This window comes from Phoenix dactylifera, chromosome 12, assembly GCF_051530095.1.
Source record: "Phoenix dactylifera cultivar Ajwa chromosome 12, Ajwa_hap1_PhDact_Kaust_v1.1, whole genome shotgun sequence".
Lineage (NCBI taxonomy): Eukaryota > Viridiplantae > Streptophyta > Magnoliopsida > Arecales > Arecaceae > Phoenix > Phoenix dactylifera.
The window spans coordinates 26092688-26101517 of record NC_143201.1 but is presented as its reverse complement, the minus strand read 5'-3'; the positions used below and the strand labels follow the sequence as shown (position 1 = coordinate 26101517).

The window sequence follows — 8830 nt, the reverse complement described above, 5'->3', positions numbered from 1 at the left end:
GTCTTCAGTCAACTAAGATTAATGACCAAAGTGCCTCCAATGGTTCAAGAGATCGAACACAAATCTGTATGAGAACGAAGAGAACGCCGATGAAGGCGATGATGGATCCCAAAATGTGCACCAAAGGGACGGCGAACTCCGCGAGAGCTAACCACATCGAAGTTCATGAATGCCGATTCCGGCCATGTGGGTGACGAGATCATGGCAGTTCACCAAGGTGACCAGCCCAAGTCCAGTGAGGACAACTGCGAGCCCTGACTTGGCACCGAGTCGCGTCGGGGAGAGCTGCGCTATACGAAGCCGCTGATGAGGAGGATAGCGGCCGGCGAAGAGGTAAGAGGCCGGCGTTGATGTACTCCCATTGGTTGTGGGCCGGGTGGGGGCCGTACGTCCGGCTCTCTGGAGCGGTAGCGAGCTTCACCATGCCGGGAATCCACTGGCTGAAACCTTGGGGTTTGGCCGGGGGATGGGGCGTGGGAAGAAGAGATGGATCGGGCGTTTGGGGTAGAGAAGCGGCGGGAGATCGCTACGTGGCTTCGTGCATGGGCCTCCTGTAGTCTAATAAACGAGTAGCTTTGCTGTTAGTTCGTAACTTGATTAACTCAAGGCTTACCGAAGAAAAAGAGATACGGCAAGTGGCTGGACTGTCGTCAACAGTACTTTGTTTGTTCCAATCACAACCATCACTATATAAAAAAATGTTGATCAAGGAGGCACGTGTGATGGTCCTCGTGCTACATCACTCCTCTCATCGGACATTCCCTAGCTCCAAAAGTACAGGAATTAATTTTTCCAGGTTCCAACAATTAAGTGATCACTCAAAATTCGCTGATGAGAAATTTACAACCAATATAACAAGATCAATATATATATATATATATATATATATATATATATATATATATATATATATATATATATATATATATATATATATATATATATATTCTTTTTTCTTTCATACTAGTGAATGGTCGATAGGTGATCCCGAACAGGATTCTACATGCATGTAATATGTGCAATTTTCATCCTCTCAGCTCGATCTATTTTTTCGTTGTATCCTCTCTCTCACTGTGTATTCGGCTGATATCCGGGTGGGGAGGATTGAACCCAGATCACTGCGATCAACTTTACCAACTCAACAGTTGGCACCCTCATTGCATTCCTCAATCTAATGCGATATACTTCGTCTTCCTGACCTTTGAACAAATAAACTTATCAAAGTATCTATTTTATGACTTAGCTGGTTCCTCATCCATGAATTATTGGAAATTATCCAAATTGTCAAGAAGCGATCTTCCTTAACAAAACGAACAATTCAAGTTTGGGTAGAGCTCAAGCTATGTTCATTTCAGAGATTATCTTCAGAGCCTGTCCTACATGAACGCAAAAGCTTCTCGCATCAAATTTTGGAACTGTCTACAATACCGTTCTGCAGTGGCAGGATCTTCATCGGACTTCATGCTGTAAGTAGTGAAGAATCCAGATTTTACCTTCAAGGATTAAATATATCGATTAACATAAGTTTCTAAATGTTCTTTACTAATTCCTCTACATAGGTTCAGATTAATATGAACATTTTAATAGCCTTTCTTTCGTGCACTAACATCTTTATAGCTTGTCACTTTGTTATCAAACATCTACCTTTATCTGTTAACCAAGCAGACATGAATGCGTGCACAACCAAGCTCTTATCTAGATTAAACATTACAGATTCTTGCACACCAATTTACCGTATGAAAAGGGAACACCATAGACATATTTGGCACGTAGTGAAGATACTTAGCACGCCGATCCTTGGTAAGAGGGGTGGCATATCATAGTGTTCTGTGGCATGGGAATTTTATTCTTCATATTATAATGCTCTGACCAGTTTTGTCTTCACTTCCCTCCCTTCTGCAATCCAATGGAGAAACCAAAAACACCAAGTCATTGAAAGCAGTCACCAATATTACATGAGAATATATATTTCAGAATTTGCCAAATACTAGTACCTTCTTGCTGGAAATATCATCCTCAGTCTCACTTCTTGCTCTTTCTCTTGCTCTTCTTCTTCTCCTTTTTCTTCTTCCTCCTCCCAATCTTATGCTCAGATTTCACGGGCTTCATTGGTACCATGTTAATACCATCATATGTCGCAGAGCACAGGCCTTCCCTTACCTCTTTCTTGTCCATCTCTTGTGTCTTCCCAATGGCAGTGAACTGTTCATCTGAGTAGAACTCAGCTAGATTTATGCGGCTCTTCTCAATCACTACTTGCTTGGTATCTGCTTCACGGTGTTTTCGAGTAGTTGTGTGCTCATCATACTGGCGGTTTGCCACTGGGAGGGATTCTTGGATAGGCTTCTTTAGTTGGGGGGAAGCCATGCTGATAGAGGCAACAAAGGAAGGGCTTGTTTTGCTCCTTGGATTGCTTCAGTCTATGTTGGTAGCTTTAAAGCAATGGTAGGTATTGAATTATTCCGACTTTGCATCTTTCTGGAGAGGCCAAGAGTCGCAATATTCTGCTTCTCCATTCATGAGTGCTCCTTTGTGTCAGTCTTTGCATCATATTATTCCATTCCTCATCTTTTTGATTAAATTGCATCAATCTTCTCTATTATTTTGAACCTCAAGTTTTTTATAAAAAAAAAAAAATCTAGGGGGTCGAACTATGGGCACCAAAAAAACTTGGTTTGATTGGGAACTTCCACCGATCAAGACAAAACCCCTTTAGCTTGGTTATGAGCCATGACTAGGTTTAAATATTAGATGCCGGTCGCAAAAATATGAAGCTTTTCTTGCAAGCGTCTAGAGTCGCAGTCAGTCATAATGCATATCGCGTCGTGGGAGGATCACATCAAAAGTTCCTGCATGACTTGGCACCTTACACGGCGTGCAGCAGCCAGAGCATCTGATTCACGAGGCCCCTTTTTCTTTCTTTTCTTTCTTCTTCTTCTTCTTCTTCTTCTTCTTTTTTTTTCTTTTTTTTTTTCTTTTTTTTTTTTAGATTTTTTTTTTCTGTTTTGTCTTTGAAGCATTTTCTGTGGTGGGCCTTCTTTGGGCTAAGGCCTTAGGCGACCACCTTAGTCGCCTAAGGGTTGGGCCAGCCCTGTATACAATCAATGGTGCATCCAACATTTACGGTTGCACTTAGATCTAATGCTAATACGGTCGCTTAAGGGTTGGGCCGGCCTTGTATACAATCAATGGTGCATCCAACATTTGCGGTTGCACTTAGATCTAATGCCAAATAACTAACCAATTGAGGTATAACTGAATGACTCTAGCTATGGAGATGAGCGATAGTATCTCATGCATGCACAAGCATGGGACCTTGAATGGAAGTAATAAGTATTTCTAGTATAACACTTGCATAGATTTTTCTTTTCTTCCAAAAAGAGTGCATGTCATGCTCTTACTTAGGACATCATGATTTAGTTTGTAAGGGTCCTCCTGCAAAGCTAAGAATATAGGCACTGTGACCATGCCATGAGTCATCCAATTATTGCCCCTATCAATCGTCTTTAACTAAAGATCATGAGCAACTACTGTTACCCACATAATCGTTGGATTTAATCCATAGTGCGCTTCATAATTTTGTATGAATCTGTCAGCTAAACCACATCCTTATTTTTCACTTGTTAAAGTGGGAAATTATTAGATTTTTTTTAGGGGTCGAGGCCTCACAATGGAAAGAACCAGGCAGATCCTTTGAAAATATTTATGCATGAAAATTCTAACTCTCATTGCTAATTATCTTTGTACGGGCAGAGAGCTTGGACTACATTGCTATTCTATGCTCAACCTCAACTTAAAAAAAAATTATTATCTATACCGTATGCACCAATCTATCACAGCCGCTAGTTTTTGCGTCAGGCTTGATGAATAAATGTTTAAAAAAATAGTGATCGTGATTAATTGTATATATGGTTGTATGGTGCATGCGGTGTAGAAAATAATTTCTTCAACTAAAAGCTAGACAAATGCAAACCTAAGATACCAGTATAATCGTGCATACAGGACCACGATGATACTCCAATGTTATCCTCAGCTCAGAAGGTTCAACCAATGGTGGCATCTTTTGGGTGAAAAACAACACTCAGAACTCTTCGACTCTGATGGAACATCGCATGCCTATTCATCCCCGCTGCCAGTGGATGATGTTTTCTCCCCGAAAAACAGTGAATTTTGTGAATATTTTTCCATTTTTTTAAGATAGCATAGGCTCCATTGATCCAATTATTGCAGAGTAGTATCAATAGTTCTCTTTTTACTCCAGTTAGCTGTGTCTTGGTGGACTGTTGGCTGTTTGCTGCGATAGTTGATATTCAAGCCTTAATTATAGAGACATGCTTGAATAGGTACTTGATTTCTTTGGCACCAAAGGCATATTTGGTTGAAAAAAGTTGGACTCTAGACTAGAAATAGAAATAAGTGACTCCTATCATAACCCAGAATTTCACCCAAAAAAGTTAGACGGAAGGTATTTTTTGGGTTATGTAGTCCTATATAAGTATCCAAAATCTCTTCGATGAATAACCGATGTGGAAGATATGGCCATTCTGATTTCACGAACCAAATGCTTTGGAAGATATAGCCATTCTATTTTAATTATTGCAGCCTTGTCAATTGTGCAAACACGAAAGCCGCTCTAAGGTTATGATACAATGATTTTCTGTTTGAAAAAAGAAAAACATGTCCTCATATTAGCCCTTGCAATAATTATAGTGTGCATGAAGAAGAGTTTCTTTTGCTAAAACAAGAAAGAAGAGCCTTTCCCCACCCTGGGTGCTCAATGTGGTTGCATCACCGGATTGGCCCATTTGCATGCGGTCAAAACGCTATGCACTTTTAACATATGTTGATGTAAAACATTATAATTTTCAGACGAGAGAACCAGCAATGACGCGATGCCGCTAAAATTTCAATGCCTTGAGACGGAGCCTGTCAGACTATAAAGACTCGGGCATTTTGTTCGCTAGGAGGATCTAATATGTGTGTGTACATGGAAAATCTAATAGTACACTCGCTTGATTTTCTATATGGCCAATCACATACTTATTGAATTTCTTCCACAAATCTTTCTATTCAGTTATTAGATATTTTGTTTGCCAATTTCTATATATATATATATATATATATATTATTCGTTTGATATTTTATTTGCTAATTTTCACAGACGTATCTATACTAGAATAATTTAATTTGTTTTCAATTTATCAAAAATGCTTTGAAAAATAGAAATATTTTAATATTTTTTGGTATTTCTCAAAAAGAAAAAGCTATTAGTAAAGTAGCAAGTTCAGACCAAGGACATTTTCTCAGAGAATATTTTGCATGTCCTGATTTTTTTTTTCCTATAATCTTTCAGAACAATCGAGCTCGGATTGAGATAATCTCCAAAACAAATGCCACGCAGTAGTTGACAGGAGAAATCTGTTCATTTAGAAGACCATCGTCGAGGACCATAGCAGTGAGCAACACGGAAAAGGAGAATAATATTATTCCGCAGAAAATATTTCTTTGTTCCAACTGTGCTTGGCTCCAGTTCACTTGCTGGGGATGCCATCCTTGCTGTCACACGAAAGTCGGGACAACAGATGGAGAACGGAAGAGCCATGAATTTCAAGTTCCGACATAAGCCGATGTTCTACGGCCCAATTTCTACAATTTTATGTGTCAAATTTTGATTAGTCATTAAGGAATACTTTTTATTTTAAAAATGGCCAATAGAACATATAGATGAGGTCAATCATTGGAAACGAATCACCCGTCTCAATTGAGTATGACCCTTCTTTAAGAATATGGATGGAATGTCACCACTTGGGTTTGAATTGGAACCTCTCTCTCTCTCTCTCTCCAGTGCTTGGACTTAGGAGAGGGGTTTCAACTAGTTGAGTGAAGCACTTCAAACAAAATTGGGCATAACCCTTGTAGCATGGATAGAAATGGTTTTTTAAACTCATGTTTGGTTGGAGGAAGTTCGATTCTAAAATAGAAAATGGGAATGAGGGACTCCTACTCAAGCTATCTAGTTGGAGAAAATTCCATTTCAATTCTGATTTAAGAGAGAAAATATAAGGATTGATTGTACCAGATTTACTAGCTCAACGGTCAACCAATCCAACCACGAACCAATATACACAAACACATTAAAAAAAAAAATAGAAGAGAAAGGAAGCAATTAAAATTTGTGGTTGGACTGGTCCGCTGGCTCAGCAGTGGACTTGGTCCAACTGAAAATTTCGTCAATTTATGGGATCAAAAAATATTATCCTCTTATTTTGAAGGTTTGGCCAACCAGGTAAGCTTGACCATCCCAGGGCAGTGCAACATTATTCAATACTCAAAACTTGGATGGCCTGGCTAGAGATGCTTTGATGGGGCAGAATTAAGGAGCTAGAAGCACACCAATTAATATCAATGTCCATGAGAGGCTTGTGGAGGATCGCGGCCTGGACTTTATTAATATGTACCTATGTGAACAGCTGCATAGATTATAAATCGTGAAATTTCATGTGCCAGGAATGTTGTAATTTCGAGGCACTGTGGCATGGATTTTGTACATACAAATTAATTTGAAGGAAAAATTTCATAATTATTTGAGAATGGAAGATGCAAATGGCTATGCAGAAGTATTTTGAATCTTTGATGCAATATGTCCATGGATTCAACATAACAGAGAAAAGTTTAAGCTCAACTATCTTAGGTAACATACAAAAATTAGTTTCAATCAACTAGAGAGCAGCTCTTTCGTTCAGGATTCTATACCCTATGAAGACTGACTCTTAATGTATTGTAATTGGCCAACACGCTATGAGAACCAAAAGAAAAAGGACTAACCCAGGTATTGAGATGGAAAATTTAGGCATTGGAATCCTCCTTGGCTCCTTGCCACCGGAGAATTGTTGTTAATCTTGGGAGAAGCCTTTCATTTCGTCGAGCGAGATTTTCTGATCTCAAAAGAAGAAAGAACAGCCTAACTAAAGTTCCCCTATTGAAAGTAGCTCGAGTATCTTTTTGCTGGTGAATGCAAAGGGATTCAGCTTTTAGGCTATTTGTCTAACCAGCAACGGCCAGCTCGAGATTAAACATGCGTCCAAGAGAACAAAAGCGTAAGCGCTTCAGCCCATGATTCGAAGTCAGGAAACGACAACTAGCAAAGACGTTTGTGGGCATCTTTATGCACCACTGCACTAGACATTATCCCATATATCATAAAATACTTCTACTCACCGAGGAAACATTCGATTTATAAAAAAATAAGTACTGATATATTTTTTGTTGAAAAACTAATATCTGAATATATAATATCTAAACAAATAATTTTGATATATTTAATTAATCATAAAAATAGCATATTCCAGAATTACTTATATATAATCAATATAGGACTGGATATCTCTATTTAAGCTCAGGTGAATTTGTCTAATTAAAAATTTAAATATAATCAAATCTAATTATAAATACCACGATTGATCCATATTTATTCGACGAAAAACTTATGCCACAAAATTCGCTAATTCATATTATATATATATATATATATATATATATATATATATATGCTGGATCCACTTGATATTTGTAAAGATTCAAGATCAAAGATTACATTTTAAATATTTTTAGCTAGCTTTATATAAATATTCAAGATTCCTTTAGTATATAATGAATATAATTTGTGTATTATGTAGTTATATTCAAAAATGAGCATACAAAATAGGACTCGATATAAAATTTTATCACTAGCATGCTGCATGCAACGCGCGCGGGGGGATGAAATCTACGTGCATTCATGAACCGCGCAGCACGAAACAAGAGATATTCGCGTTCCACGGCCCGTTCAACCCGAAACTGGGTCCCACGGCGTACATCACGCGATTACTAGTTGCAGCCTTGCAGGAGCCCACGAATAAAATTATTCAGAATTTTCTTATAAAACTGATAGCTAGATGAAATTTTTTACGGCGAAATCTAGCTTTTTTTTATAGTCATGTTAAATATTTTCAAGCTCATAGATCCAAACGAAGATGCGGCGGCTACCGTCCTTTACTCCATGACATCTGAGCCATAACAAAAAATGAAATTGTATTTTAGGCTAAACATGCTTTTCGTGAGGCTAATGAAGCTGTAGATTAGGAGGCCGCCTATGTGGCCAGCCATACTGGTAGTATCGATTAGAAATGAGGAACGGTCTCGGACATCTTTGAGATATTTTATTTTTTAATTTTTATTGAATGTATTTGTATTTATCAGATATTAATCATCGGTTTTAGTAAAAAAAAAGAAAAAAAATTACCGGTTATAAATTCGACCAAACCGGCGTGTATCGCGCGACGTAGCCGTTTTAGCTCGAGCGAAGCAGACCTTGCGCAGCTGGAAGGCAGGGTCATCTGCATGCAACTGTGGGTACCGCCATCCAACAGGGAAAGAGTAATGAGGCCAAACCGAAACGGCACCATTAGCATCGCGTCACCTTCATCAGAAGTGAAATAATAATTTATAAGAGAAGGACGGGACGAAACCATGGGTCCCACCTCCAACCCCGTCTTGCTCTCCTCTTTTCTCGGAGCAGGTCCGTTACCCGGCGATGAGACCGCCGCAGACGTCGCTGGAAAAGGAGTCATGAGGGGTGGAGAAGTGGAGATCAGAGTAGGTAAGGCCTCGTTGGCGGACTCCCGCTGGGGGCTGGAAATGCATGAAGACGAAGGCGGAGGCATAGAGCTCCCACGAGACGCTGAAAGACTTCCGCCACGTTCGTGAGAGGCATGAGAAGAAGGGTGGAGGGATAGAGATTCAAAATCCTCTCTGTTTCCAAGAAAATCAGTGGTTTTGATAATGGAAAATA

At 39.1% G+C, this 8830-nt stretch overlaps 1 long non-coding RNA gene across 1 annotated transcript; it reads right to left on the bottom strand.

Moving 5' to 3' along the window:
* Nucleotides 1-1676: 1676 nt before the first annotated feature.
* Nucleotides 1677-2407, bottom strand: LOC103699726 (uncharacterized). The gene is made up of 2 exons (XR_602910.5): nucleotides 1995-2407; nucleotides 1677-1896 (listed from the first exon to the last, which is right to left on the bottom strand). It is a non-coding gene; the product is annotated as an uncharacterized LOC103699726 (long non-coding RNA).
* Between the last annotated feature and the right edge of the window lie 6423 nt (nucleotides 2408-8830).